This window comes from Piliocolobus tephrosceles, chromosome 18, assembly GCF_002776525.5.
Source record: "Piliocolobus tephrosceles isolate RC106 chromosome 18, ASM277652v3, whole genome shotgun sequence".
Classification (NCBI taxonomy): Eukaryota; Metazoa; Chordata; class Mammalia; order Primates; family Cercopithecidae; genus Piliocolobus; species Piliocolobus tephrosceles.
The window spans coordinates 60,653,109-60,668,589 of NC_045451.1; the positions used below are offsets into that span (position 1 = coordinate 60,653,109).

The following is a 15,481-nucleotide window of genomic DNA, read 5'->3' on the forward strand; positions in this document are numbered from 1 at the left end:
TATTGTACTATGCCAACTAACTTCATAATAATGATAAAAAATTATCATGATTACAATGCTATTTTTTCCTTTGTAACAAAGAAGTACAAGTTACCACTGGAAATCTTTACTTTCTTCCTTGAAATGCCAGAAATTCTTCTGTAAAATAAACACCTCTTGTCAAGACTCTCTGGAACTAGTATAATTACCAGAGGCAATCCTTGTGTAAGATCAAAGAAGCAAAACAATAATAGGCAACGTGTGACCTCTACCATGTCACCAGAGACCAATTTTTCAACAGGGAGAACAGTCAATAATCCAGAACAGAAAACATTAAATAACAAGAAATGCTTCCAACGTGTGGCTCACCACATCTTTCAACGCTGTCACATTCAGAGTTCAGAGTCTCTATGGTTTCTGAAAACAAACTTCTGGGGATTTATCACAACAATCATTAAAATCTGCATAAAACACCAGAGGCAAAAAACAACTTGCCAATTTCCCAAATGCAGAGTAGAATTTCAAAAGATACTACAATAATTTTCTAAATTTCATCTGATGCTTTAAATAGTGGGAAGGGCACAGATAACTAAATATTTTCCACCTCACACTCAACTAATTTCTCTTATTTACCCAGCCCCATTTAATTATCCCAAAGAAGTTGTTTGCAAAGTTGGCTATGAACATAAGCCAGATAAATATAATTAGTAATAATAACATATTAAATAATTCTCCGGGTTGTTTTTTTGGCTTTGTTTTGTTTTTGATAATGGTGGGTCACTAAACCCAAAAAGAGGGTCTCTTGTGTAATATATTTGAGTGACTAGGCATTACAAGGGTACAAAGAGGGGTAAATAAATTCGCAAAGTAATTACAGTAAAACAGAAGTATGTTTAAAACTGACTTCTAAAAAGCACTGCAAATCAAATTGTGCCTTAGAATCAGCAAAACTTGATGGCTTTTCTTAAATACTATTGCCAAATAGCTGTCTTTTTCCAAAATCAGATGTGAATTAGGGGCTGAACAAATGTATTTGAATTATTTAACCTGCAAAGCACACATTCTGCTGGTAATTCAGAGTAAGTAATAAAAGAGGGAGACTTTGCTTGAAAGAAAAAGCACTGTAAATTCAAAGCAACCATGAACATTCTGTTTTTTTTTTTCTTAAACATTCTATTTTTTTATGATTTCTTGCTACCTCCATCTTTCCACTCTGTCATCTGCTCCTGTCTTTCCATCTTCTTAGCTTATTAACATTGCTAATCGTATTTGTCAGTTTTGCCACAATTTTAAGGTTAAACAGCTGTGGGTTTTCTCTAGGCAATTATCAGTCACTATACTTAGGTTTCTAAATTAGTTGTTGAAAGGTGCTTTAACCTTGAGAAAATAGAAAAAGAGCAGACTACGTGCTAAGCCTCACATTTATGTATATGTTTCTTTAACACAGTGATTATCAAAAATTCAAAAGAAGTCACACACAATTAGTAGATATTGTAAATTTATCAATTAGCAAGGCCTATTATATTACTTATCATTTTATCTTTCTTTCCTTATTATATACATTGTAATATATGCTTTCTCTCTATATATGTATATAGATTGGAATATAAAAGATAGTATATAAACTGGAATATCAAAATACTGCCAAATTCCTCTAACAGTCTCCTTTCACAACCTGTCAGGTGGCTAATACCTTTTAAAGGTATCCACAATCATATAAGCGGTCTCTTGAGGTCATGGGTTGTGGTAAAGAGAGCTTTTACAACATGCAGATTCTTCCCTTCTCCATTTCCCTTCAAAGAGAAAACTCCTTATTGTATTGCTTTTCTTATTCTCTATTTGTGACTCTGACACTGATTTTCTTCTTGACCACATTCAGGAAGAACCACAAGGTTGAAGGTTATTTGTCAACTGACAGCCTCTTCTATCAACTATCGACAACTAAATAAAAAAATCTGAATTCCGGAAACATACTTCATGTGCCACCCATTTTCCTCATAAGTTAAAATAAATTCAAAGATTACTTTTTAGAGTGAACAAGTTTTGGTGTTTTTAAAGGTTTAATAATAATACCTTGTCTGCAGATTAGGCCAAAAGCTTGTAGAATGTTTTAAATTAATGTAAGTTCCTGGATTACCTCTCCCCCCTCCACCCTCCCTCACTCCCCACCCGCTACCACTTTCTGCTCCAAGGACAGAACAAGGTGATATTTCAACAGTGCAAAATTCTTCCTGAGAGAGAAACACTAAAATGATAAACATTTTGAAAAGCAAAGTACACTTCAAACTCCAACTGTTCTTTCAGACCTATATTGACTCTTATAGACACTGCCAACATTTGGTAAGGATTATCCTTCCATTAGACAAAAGCGAGCATTCCTTAGATAAATCAGGAGTTTTTGCCATGAGACTCATAAAACCTTTTCACAACACAGATTTTCAAGAGAATCCTTTAAGGTTTAGGAGGCTGCTCCTTTTACTAAGTAACAAAATACACCCCATGGTGTCTCACTGACCCCACTCAGCTGTCCTTTGACCTCCTCAATTGTTGCAGCCTAACTCCAGGGTCCACAGAATGTGCCTCCCATATCAAAAAGGCTAATGTTGCTTCCTCCTAGCACCTGGTGAAACAAAATGCAACAGTTCTCTTTCTTCTGCCTCCTCCGCTCCCTCTCTGACCATTTTCCAGATGTTCCAGGCCCAAATGTTAAGCCCATCCTGGGCTTCAGTATCTGCGTGGTCACCATGAAGGAACAAACAGGGACCAGGCTGAAGTGGCAATGACCCTCTTGTTCTTTTTGGCCTCAAAAGGATACAATGTGTTATAAAAGAGGAAAAGATCTTTGGCCTCTCTTGGAAATGCCAGGCTATTTAAGCACATTGTAACTTCCAAAAGGAGAGAAACAATCTTAGATATACCTAAACAGTAGCCTTAAATTCTCAGTTCTAAGCAAGCATCTGATTTTCTTTGTTGGGGGGTGGGGAACATCACCTTTTTCCTTTTCTAAATTAAAAGCCTCCTAAAATAGAAAAAAAAAAACCTTTATAAAATCTTTAGAACATACATCTCAGGATAGTGTTACATAAGACGAATATGTGCAGTCAATACGGATAATCTGGGTATTTCTGCAGAAGCCTATAATCTAGAAGTCTCATTTATTAGACAATTTGAAGGATAAAATCATAATCAACAAAAGGGAATAAGGAACTGAATTATTATTGTCTTAATTTAGGTATATAGGAAATACAGAGGCTGTTGTAGAGAAAGAACTCACTGCAGAAGCTTTCTGGTATGGGATAAGGGGACGGGGGAGGGGAGAGGAAAGCAGGGAAGGAGAGGAGCTCTTACTCAGTTTCAGGAGCAAACATAGTAGTTTTACTTAAATTTTAAATACAACTTCCTAAAACAATTTGATCTTGAAAAATTGGGGAGGGGCATACATAATTGTACAATACCTTGGTTTATTTAATAACATTTTTGAATCACAGTCATGATTAAGTTGGGCAGTCAACACTTCAGGGAGTCTGTTGCCTCGATTTCAACTTGTTTAAAGCTTTTTGTGCACCTGCAAAAACATAAAAAATAAAAAAATACATATAAAGACATGAGTTAATTTCCAAATACATATTATATAATAATCTAAATATTTATAATTCTCTGAAAATCACACTTAGAAATTATCAAAGTCTTACACTTTACAACTCCATATACATTATAATGAGCAAATATACAGATACTCCACCTTCTCAATAGTCTCAAAATAATGACTCCTAATTATATATACTCAAGGATAATTTCCGTTGTTCTTATGATTTCCCCCACTAAAAGTAAGTTGAATAAGTCTGTCAAGTCCGCATTTGTGGCAGATGTTACTATAATATCAAAAGCCAACAGATGACTTTTAGGAATGAAATTAGTGGAAGGTAATTTTCTTACCTAAGGAATTTAAGAGTAATATTCTCTGATACTCAGGCCAAATTTATCTACTCAAAGAACTATCAAAAATGTAAAACATAATTAACATTGATTGAATAATTTCCAATAAGAAAGCCTGCAAAAAGAAAAAGAGCTATTGTTTCCTACCCTTCTGAGTAGCATATTCCTAGAAGATATTAAACTAAATAATTATAATTGCATATAATTGGTTGAAAATTATAGTACGCATATTTATCTCTCCTCGAAATAGATTATGGTCAATATAAACTACTACATGGGAAAATAGGAAATATAGCTGTAAAACATAAAGTGAAATGAAAGCTACCTGTCACTGATTTTTATAGATAACACAGAAGCATTTCTAGTCCTTTGTTATTAGTTTAAAAAGAAAACAAAAGAGGATTTTCCTAAGAAAGAAACTAACTTCAATATGAATATTTATAGAACTAAAATATTTGAAGTAAAATTAACTTACGTTGTCCAAAAATTTTTTTTATTTTACTTTTATGCCAACTTGAAAGAAAGAAAAAAAATTTTAGATTTTTTGAATAAAAATATTTATCTTACCTCTTACTGTCAGAAGAAGGTCTTCAGGCAAAATAATAATTAAAAATGGAATGTCTAGTTTTTCAAACTCACATATATCCCACCCGCCCACACATAAATAGACATCTTTTCCTAAGTCAGCAGGAGCCTTGCTACCTACATCCAAACCCAAGATTACCCCATATGGTCAACAAGGTCAAACTGCATTACTGCCAATGAAACCATATTACTCCAAAAGGACCCTAATGATTTAAAAAAAAAAAAAAAAGTCAGTAATCTAATTCCAATAGCTTCAGAGTCTAAAATTGCTAATTTTTGGCCACGTGCTACACACTTCACCTGTTAGTAATGACATTTTTGTATTTTCTTCTAATTACACTCAAAGCTAAGACCTTTGGCCCTGGGCCACAGACCCCTATTCAGGCTGCACACATTCTCTTAAACGACCTGATCCTTTGTTGTCACTCTTACTCTTTCATCTATTATTTACACCCATAGAGAAGGAAGATACTCAACCATTTGTATAGCTTAAAGCTTCTAATCATCTTAATTTCTTTGCCTTTCAACCTATGGTCTTTTTCATAGACAACTGCCAAGAAGTTTGACAAAATCTTTTTTTTTTTTTTTTTTTGCAATCATATTGCCCCCTCTTCTCCTTTCTTACTCCCTGGCCAACCTCCTTCCTGTTCCTTGTCTCTCACAGGAGGGACTTTGTATTAGCCAGGATTTACAAATTTTGACCTTCACCAACAAAATGTATTTCTAAATACAATACAAATCTCCAACTTGTTCTGACAGATCAATAACAATTATATTTCTTTTTTTGACCAAAGAACCCCTTAAGTTGAAGTTTACTGAAAATAACTTAAAATCTGTCCCCAGCCTCCCAAAAGCCTGAGCATAGAATTTTCAGAATTCCTCTATGAAAGTGCCAAAAAGCATTTAGTAAACAATATTAGTTATGTGGCCAAAACTTTTCATTTTAATGTCTGTGCTTGGTCACTTGTTTATAAAAATAAAATTTAGAAAAAAAGAGGAAGGAAAGAAAAAAGAGAAAATAAAACAAAAATTTTAAGCTTAGATTTTTAATTTAAACTTTAAAACACTGAAAAGACTACTAATTCTCCAAACAGCAAAATCCTCACATAATATATTCTGTATCATTATGATTATTTCCCAACACTTTACCAAGGTTAAAAAAAAATATATTCAAACACATTTTGCAAATCCAAAGCATGGAATTGTTTACCATGATGCAGATGTCTCCCTCAGATCACGAAAGCCAAAAGATTCTGATTTCCAAGATGTTTATAAAATGACATCTGATCCATCTTTGCTCTCTTCCTCTATTGCTCAGCTTACTCTTGATTTCTAACAGTGTTTCCTTGTTGTCTGTCCCCTCTGCAGACCCTGAAACCCCTTGACTTTTCTTATTTTCACCATTTGCTTCAACCAGCAGTTCACTGGAGACCCATCCATCTTGTAATGCCTAAAGTGACAGATGCTCTCAGGAACGACCACACTGCTGAGTGAACAAAAGATAACATCACCTCCAGGAACTCCAGAGAGAAATACAACTGCAAGCTTAAGACAGGGGCTGACTTGACAGACATTGGACCATAAACCTCTTCTAAGCAAAAAAGAAAACAATTGCCACACACACAAAAAAAATCTCACACAATCAAAGGCAGAAAAGAGTGATTATTTGTGGATTGCCTTTTCACTCTGTAACTCACTTTTCCCCACCCAGTGCTTTTATATTGGGGCAATTCACTCACCAATAGGCAAGAGGAGTTCTTGTGTGTGTTTGAGGGTGGGGGCGGGCAGGGGAGCCTTTCTCAAGCATCTTCTTTTATTCATCAATATTCAAAGTGAAATTCATTCACAAGTGTTTCAGGAGATCTAAGTCTACCACACAGCATTCTTAAGCCTGACTATCTTGTATGCATATAGCAATATCTGGACTCAGAAATGCTGACTCAGTTCTACTGCGGTGAAAGGCACATGCATGCTTGCAAATTAAAAACACATTAGAAATTAAAATGCAACCTGTGACAATGTCAACAATATGTGCAGCACATTTGAAAAAGCTCACCATTCATTCATCAGACAATCTCCAACTTGGGTTAAAAAGACATTTTACAAGAGGATTCTGGGAAGGGCTGCAGAGCTCTTTTCTAACAAAGGAAAGGTCATATTAACATCTCCCAGCAACAAACTAATGACAGGGAAGCTGTAGATGCAGGAGACTCTGCTTGATGCCATCTAGGTTCTAGGACTTTCCTTGTGGCTGTTGTTTAAAACATCTTATTTAAAACCATGAGACAGCAATAGGAAGTAAATAGAACTCTAACATTCAGATAAATTCAGTGAAGGGAAAATTTCAAAGAACATAAAAACAAAAACTAACCTGGAGGTCAATTAAGAACATCATGTGGTCAATGCCAATTATGGAGATTAACAACTCGTTTTTATAATAGATATCGAGCAACACAGGAAAACCTCAGTTGGAGCTAAATACATTATTTTTCTCAAAAAGGGAAAATGATACAAATATTTATGTTACATCTAAAGTAAAAAGCCAAAATGCTTAAGAAAATCTCCATCAACAGTAGTTCTAAGAAGAAATCTAAATACTTATGGCATTTCTTTAATAAAAATATTTTTTCTCTAAAATTTTTGTACACAAAGCCTTTAAGTTATGCTACAATCATTTTTCTCTGGCGTTACTAATGACTCCTCTCCTCTCTACTTTCAAAAAAAAACAAATTTTAAAGTATATTTTGTCTCCTGTGATTGAATTACTTGTAGGGAGAAGGTTAAAAAAATTTCAACTTATATAAATCAACATATCCGTTATTTAAACATTTTTATGTCTCTCTTCTTTCCTCAAACGCTTCAATGTATCTTTCATAAATAACGCAATATAATGTTTCATAATCTCAGAATTTTCTGTTTTTTTTTAAGGCTGGCAAAGCAGAATACATACAAAATAAAAAAATGAGTATGTAAAATCATATCACAATAGAAAAAAGATTAAATAATTATAGAACACTTATATAAAATACTTGTTCTAATATGGACTGAATCTTTAACTAGAAGACTTTATAAACAAAGCCTTATACACACTGGCCCTAAGTAATCCCCCACAATCTATTAATCCAGAAGTAACACATCATTCAACACTTTCAAACTTTGGCATTAATAACAAGAAAGAGAAGTGACCTTGAAATGACAGTTCCACTGCAGAAGGCTCAAAAAAAGATCCAATTAAATGATCTACATTAAAACACAATAGAATCAATATTAATGCTATAAAAGTACACCCCTATGGAAAGTTCTTATTGTCTGACTGATCAGAAACAAAACTTTTTTTTTTTTTAAGGGCCCCTTCCAGATCACAGTCTGTACCAGAAATCCACACAGGAAAAAAAATCCATCAAAATGAAACCCTAAAAAGGTTTACCCTTCACCATCCTATTTGCACTTCAAAACCCTGTTAGTCCTTCAGTTAAACCCCAGGGCTGAACCATTTCAATAATAAGAGAGGTGGCCAGTGGTGATTTATCTCCCATTTGGCCTCTGGACAGAGCTGTAATGTCTAGGAAGCTTCCCTTCCCTGACTGGATCCCTCCCCCAAGTCTCCACATTAATTTGTGCAGCCTTGGGTCTGCAATACCTTAGAAACAATTCATGTGACCCTTCCAATCAGATGCAGGAACACTCTGTACTCAAGATTTGGGTACATTTTCTCAGCAATGATTTCACAAAATGGCATGCTGCTGACTAATCAGAGCACGGCAAATACCAGCTTACATTTCAGATTCTCTTTGTTATAAGTTAGGGAAGAAAAGAAACTTCCTTAAAGTAGCCCCTCTCCTCTCTCATATGTTATCGGAACTTCATAAGCTTTTCCCAATGTATACTATGATAACCTTTATGTTTGGGACCACATCAGCCAATATCCTTCAGTGTGGTACTCATCTAAATTTAAATCTTTGCATTGTAAAAGACCTTAACAAATCCAAAAAAGTGGAGATTTCATAGGTCACAGACTCCTGGGTCAAAAAGACCTAAAAATAGATAACAGACCACCATGACTGAACTGACTTATTCTACCCTTGTTATCGAATATGTACTGTAACTGTCATCACATACACTCACCAATTTTCCTGTAGTAAAATAAACACCAACAATGCTAACAGTTATCTAAATGGAAATATAGATCCCAAAAGTCATCAAATGTGAAACACAGGGAAATTATTCCTTAAAAATGGAGGATATTTTATCACTAAGTATGACTTACCTATTTCATAGTTATGTTTCTTTGCTTTCTAAAATGGAAAGAGAATAAAAAGCATATATAACCCTTTCCCTACCTATTCAATTTTTTGTTTTATTTAAATGAGAGGAATTTTTCTAATTGAGTCTGATAAATTCCAGCTGAATGTCACATTAACAGCTTGCACCGAATGATTCAACTATAGTGATCTAATTTTACCAGTTGAAAATGTTCAAGCTATTTCACTAAATTTACAAGTTTAGAGACTCCATAGGCAAAGATAAATGTATTTCATTGAATCCTAATATCAGGCACTGAGTGCAGTGGCTGTAATCCCAGCACTCTGGGAGGCCAAGGAGGGTAGATCACCTAAGGTCAGTAGATCGAGACCATCCTGGCTAACACGGTGAAACTCCGTCTCTACCAAAAATACAAAAAATTAGCCGGGCGTGGTGGCAGGCGCCTGTAATCCCAGCTACTTGGGAGGCTGAGGCAGGAGAATTGCTTGAACCCCGGAGGCAGAGGCTGCAGTGAGCTGAGATCGTTCCACTGCACTCCAGCCTGGACGACAGAGGGAGACTTCGTCTCAAAGTAAATAATAATAAAAAAATAAAAAACAAAAACCCTAGTATCAGTTAAGAAAACTTAAAAAGAAAAGTAAATATATGACTGATAGTTTAAAATACAAGAAATATAACTCTTTGTCAACTGAAAGAATTATTCACAATTTTGGAAGTATTTATCAATAAGAGTTATATGTCTTCAATTAAAAAATACCCCACAAACATCTTTATACCACATTAGCAAATGTTTTTCATTTTCAGAGCCCTAAATACCACAAATTCCAGAAAAAAAACCTTCCTACCAAATTACTTTATTGGATGCAACCAGATCAGTGAATCTCAGATTTATATTTGAGATGACACAAATATTTAAACTGGCATTAATAACAATATTCAGGAAAACAAATTTCTTAACCTACTTCATGAAAACAACCATAACAAAAAGAAGCTTTCCTCAACAGTCAACAAGAGTAGTTTATGCATCACAGAGGAAATAGCCAATCTTCATTAAATATTTATTCAGTGCAATAGACTGTTAGGTGCTATTTAGACCTCAAAGAAGAAGCAGTTCCTGTCTGGTAGGAATCATGTCTTAGGAGAACTGAATGGAGATGAGAGGCAGTTCCTCAAGTCGTGACACTATACTTCAAAATGACAATGCTAAAAACTGGAAATGCGCTATAAAATGTTTGTTATCACTTTGAAGTCTAATACCAAAGAAAGTGATACCTAAGGGAGTACTAACTTGAATAAGACTTGACTGAGTAGTTCTTGATTTTATTTTACTTTTTTGAGATGGAGTCTCACCCTGTCACCCAGCCTGGAGTGCAATGGCACAATCTCGGCTCACTGCAACCTCCGCCTCCCAGGTTCAAATGATTCTCTTGCCTCAGCCTCCCAAGTAGCTGGGATTACAGGCGCCCACCACCATACCCAGCTAAATTTTGTATTTTTAGTAGAGACGGGATTTCACCATGTTGGCCAGGCTGGTCTCGAACTCCTGACCTCATAATCCGCCTCAGCCTCCCAAAGTGCTGGGATTACAGGCATGAGCCATTGTGCCCAGCCCCTGATTTCTTATTAATGTAGCATGAAAATATTTGGATGTTCGAGATGTGCAGTTCCCAGCTCTGCCCCTAAGTAACCATGGCCAGGACACCTATCTTCCCTGGGCCTCAGTTTCCTTACCTATAAAATGAGGATAAAAGTAACATAACAAAAAGACCCTTCTAGATTGAAAACATTTATGGTGGTCTCTGCAGATGACATGACCTTGTACACAGAAAACCTTAAGACTCCACCAAACAACTGTTAGAACTAATAAACGAATTCAGTAAAGTTGATACAACATCAACATAAGAAATCAGCATTTCTTCTTTTTTTATTATTCTGTGAAGTTATTATCCTTTCATTCTATTTCAACAGTTTTTGGTGAGCAGGTAGTCTTTGGTTACATAAATAAGTTCTTTAGTGGTGGTTTCTGAGATTTTGGTACACCCGTCACCTAAACAGTGTACAGCGTACCCAATGTGTAGTCTTTTATCTTTCACCTCCACTCCCAACCTTTTCCCCAAAGTCCATTATATTACTCTTACACCTTTTTTACACCTTTGTGCCCTCACAGCTTAGCTGCCACTTATAAGTGAGAACAGGCCGGGCGCGGTGGCTCACGCCTGTAATCCCAGCACTTTGGGAGGCGGAGGCGGGTGGATCACGAGGTCAGGAGATCAAGACCATCCTGGCTAACATGGTGCAACCCAGTCTCCAATAAAAATACAAAAAATGGCCGGGCGCGGTGGCTCAACCCTGTAATCCCAGCACTTTGGGAGGCCGAGACGGGCGGATCGCGAGGTCAGAAGATCGAGACCATCCTTGCTAACACGGTGAAACCCCGTCTCTACTAAAAATACAAAAACTAGCCGGGCGAGGTGGCGGGCACCTGTAGTCGCAGCTACTTGGGAGCTGAGGCAGGAGAATGGCGTAAACCCGGGAGGCGGAGCTTGCAGTGAGCCGAGATCCGGCCACTGCACTCCAGTCCCGGCGAAAGAGCGAGACTCCGCCTCAAAAAAAAAAAAAAAAAAAAAAAAATACAAAAAATTAGCCGGGTGTGGTGGCAGGCACCTGTAGTCCCAGCTACTTGGGAGGCTGAGGCAGGAGAATCACTTGAACCCAAGAGGCAGAGCTTGCAGTGAGCCGAGATCTCACGACTGCACTCCACTCCAGCCTGGTGACAGAGCAAGAGTCTGTCTTTAAATAAATAAAGTGAGAACATACAATAACTGGTTTTCCTCAAAAATCAGCATTTCTATATGCTAACCACAAATTATTCAAAAAAGAAATGGAAAAAAATCTTATTTATAATAGCTACAAAATAAAAAAAAAAAATTTAGGAATACATTTAACCAAGGAGGTGAAACATCTGTACACTGAAAACTTATTATAAAACATTAATTGCAGACACAAATAAATGGAAAGACATCTTGTGTTTATGGATTTAAAAAATGAATATTGTTTAAATGCCCATACTATCCAAAGCAGTCTTCAGATTCAATGCAATTCCTATCAAAATTCTAAGACATTTTTCACAGAAATAGAAAAAATAATCCTAAAATGTATATGGAACAACAAAAGACCCCAAATAGCCAAAGCAATCTTGAGCAAAAAGAACAAAGCTGGAGGCATCATACTACCTGATTTCAATATTTACTACAAAGCTATAATAATCAAAAAAGCATTGTACTGGCATAAAAATAGACCAATGGAACAGAACAGAAAGCCCCCAAAATTAACCCATGCATTTATGGTCAATTGATTTTCATGAAAGAGGCCAAGAACACACAACGGGGAAGAACAGTCTCTTCAATAATCGATGCTTGGAAAACTGAATATTCAGGTGCAAAAGAAAGAAATTAGACCCTTACATCATTTAGAAAAATCAACTCAAAATGGACTTAGATATAAGACCTGAAGCTATAAAACTTCTAGATGAAAACATGGGAAAAGCTCATGACATTGGTCTGGACAATGATTTTTTTGACTGTGACTCCAAAAGCACAGGCAGTAAAAGCAAAAACAGACAAATGAGATTGCATCAAATTAAACAGCTTCTGCACAGCCAAGGAAACAATCAACAGGGCGAAGAGCCAACATACAGAATAGGAGAAAATACTTGCAAACCATACATCTAATCAGGGGTTAAAATCCCAACTACAAATAACTCAAGTAGGCCGGGCGCAGTGGCTCACGCCTGTAATCCCAGCACTTTGGGAGGCTGAGGCGGCCGGATCATGAGGTCAGGAGATCAAGACCATCCTGGCTAACTTGGTGAAACTCCGTCTCTACTAAAAATACAAAAATAGCCGGACATCGTGGCACGTGCCTGTAGTCCCAGCTACTTGGGAGGCTGAGGCAGAAGAATTGCTTGAACACAGGAGGCAGAGGCTGCAGTGAGCCAAGATTGCGCCACCGCACTCCAGCCTGGGCAACAGAGCGAGACTCTATCTCAAATAAATAAATTAATTAATTAATCAAATAAATAACTCAAATAATTTAACAGTAGGAGAACAAATAACCCTAATTTTAAAATGGGCAAAGGACTTGAACAGACATTTCTCAAAAAGAAGACATACAAATGGCCACCAATATATGAAAAAATGCTCAACTTCACTAATCATCAGGGAAACAAATTAAAAACACAATGAGAATAGACATTCTCACACCTGTTAGAATGTCTATTATAAAAAAGATGAACGATAACAGGTGTTGGAGAGGATGTAGAAAAAAGGAAACCCTTGCACCACGTTGGTGGGAATGTACATTGGTATAGCCATTACAGAAAACAGTATGGCGGTTTCTCAGAAAACTAAAACCAGAACTACTGTATCATCCAGCAATTCCACTACTGGGTATGTATGCAAAAGAAATGATATTGGGATCCTGAATAAATATGCACCCCCCTGGTCACTGCAGCTTTATTCATAATAGCCAATTTATGAAATCAACTTAAGTGTCCATCAACAGATGTATGCATAAGGAAACTGTGGTATATATATGCAATGGAATACTATTCAGTCTTCAAAAAGAATGAAATCCTATTATTTGGAACAACATTGATGAACCTGAAGGATATTATATTAAGTGAAATAAGCAGGCACAGAAAGATAAATACTGCATAATCTCAATTATATATGGAATCTTAAAAAGTCAAACTCATTGAAGCAGGGAGTCAAACGACAGTTATCTGGGGCAGAACTGGGAATAGGGCGAGATGTTGGTCAAAAGACACAAAATTTCAGTTAGACAGAAGGAACAGGCCGGGTGCTGTGGCTAATGCCTGTAATTCCAACACTTTGGGAGGCTGAGGTGGGCGGATCACCTGAGGTCAGGAGTTCGAGACCAGCCTGGCCAACATGGTGAAACCCCCATCTCTACTAAAAATACAAAAAAAAAAGAATTAGTTGGGCATGGTGGCACTCCAGCCTGGGCAACAGAGTGAGACTCCATCTAAAAAAAAAAAAAGATAGAAAGAAGGAATAAGTTCAAAAGATCTATTGTACAACGTGGTGCCTACAGTTAATGATGTAGTGCATAGCTGAAAATTGCTAAGAGAGTAGATTTTAACGGTTCTCATCACAAATAATTTTATAAGTGAAGTAATGAATATGTTAGCATGATTTAGTCATGCTGCAATGTATACATATTTCAAAACATCATATTGTAAGACATAAATATACTTTTTTTTATTTTTATTTTTTGAGATGGAGTCTCACTCTGTTGCCCAGACTGCAGTACAGTGGCATGATCTTGGCTCACTGCAGCCTCTGCCTCCCAGGTTCAAGCAATTCTCCTGTCTCAGCCTACCCAGTAGCTGGGACTACAGATGTGCACCACCACGCCCACCTAATTTTTGTATTTTTAGTAGAGATGGGGTTTTACCACGTTGGCCAGGCTGGTCTTGAACTCCTGGCCTCAAGTGATCCACCTGCCTTGGCCTCCCAAAGGGCTGGGATTACAAGTGTGAGCCACCATGCCAGGCCTAATTTTTATTTTTTAATTAAAAACTATTTTACAAAGAAAACACTATGGTGATGGGAGGGTAAGGAAGAGATTCTACTCACAATAGCAACAGAAAAATAATACTCAGGAACCATTTTAATGGCACCTATATGATATTATTTTTTAAGTTGCCAAACTATTAGGTGATTTAAGTGAAAATATACACAATATAGACAAATATACTAAGTTTCTTACAAGCCTAATCATTTCAGGCCGGGCATGGTGGTTCACGCCTGTGATCCCAGGACTTTGGGAGGCCGAGATGGGTGGAAAACGAAGTCAGGAGATCAAGACCATCCTGGCTAACATGGTGAAACCCCGTCTCTGCTAAAAAATACAAAATATTAGCCGGACATGGTGGCGGGCACCTGTAGTCCCAGTTACTCAGGAGGCTGGGGCAGGAGAATGGTGTGAACCCAGGAGGTGGAGCTTGCAGTGAGCTGAGATCACGCCACTGCACTCCAGTCTGGGCAACAGAGCAAGACTCCATGTCAAAAAAAAAAAAAAAAAAAAAGAAGAAGCCTAATCATTTTAAAAAGAAGTATTTCTAATATAAAATTATAAACAACACAATTCTAATTAAAATCTCAGTAGAATTTTTATGGAACTTTACAAAAAGATAAGTTCACAAGGAAGATAATTTAAGACAAGAAAAAAATCTTTTCAAGAAGGTTATAAGGGGAGGTGAGTAAGAATCACATTAAACCATGTTATAAAGAAACAGCTTTGGGTCAATAAATCTGTGTCACTAGATCCAGTGGACATTTTTCAGTTCTAATCTAACATGCCTTTGAGTAGATTTCTGAAACTTCTTTCCCTTCTGCTGGATTTCATCTCATTGCTTTTCTGGTTTTCCTGCATGCATAGGCTGCTTCTCAACTTCCTAAATGTTAGTGTTCCACAGGGTTTAGTCTGTGGTAACTATCTTCCAAGGTGGACTCCAGTGATTCTTCCTTCCTGTGAATCAAGGCTGACTCGTGTGATCAATAAAATATTGAGCAAGAAGGTTTTTGAGCTTATGCCTGTAATCCCAGCACTTTGGGAGGCCGAGGCAGGTGGATTACGAGGTTAGGAGTTTGAGACCAGCCTGGCCAACATAGTGAAACCCCATCCCTACTAA

At 36.8% G+C, this 15,481-nt stretch overlaps 1 protein-coding gene across 1 annotated transcript in view; it reads right to left on the reverse strand.

The window, feature by feature from the left end:
- Positions 1 to 15,481, reverse strand: part of GREB1L (GREB1 like retinoic acid receptor coactivator) — a 301,032-nt gene that overhangs the window by 160,342 nt on the left and 125,209 nt on the right. Inside the window, exon 2 of the mRNA XM_026456017.1 lies at positions 3,435 to 3,544. The gene's annotated coding sequence lies outside the window, so the exon portion shown is untranslated. The remainder of the gene's footprint in view (positions 1 to 3,434; positions 3,545 to 15,481) is intronic.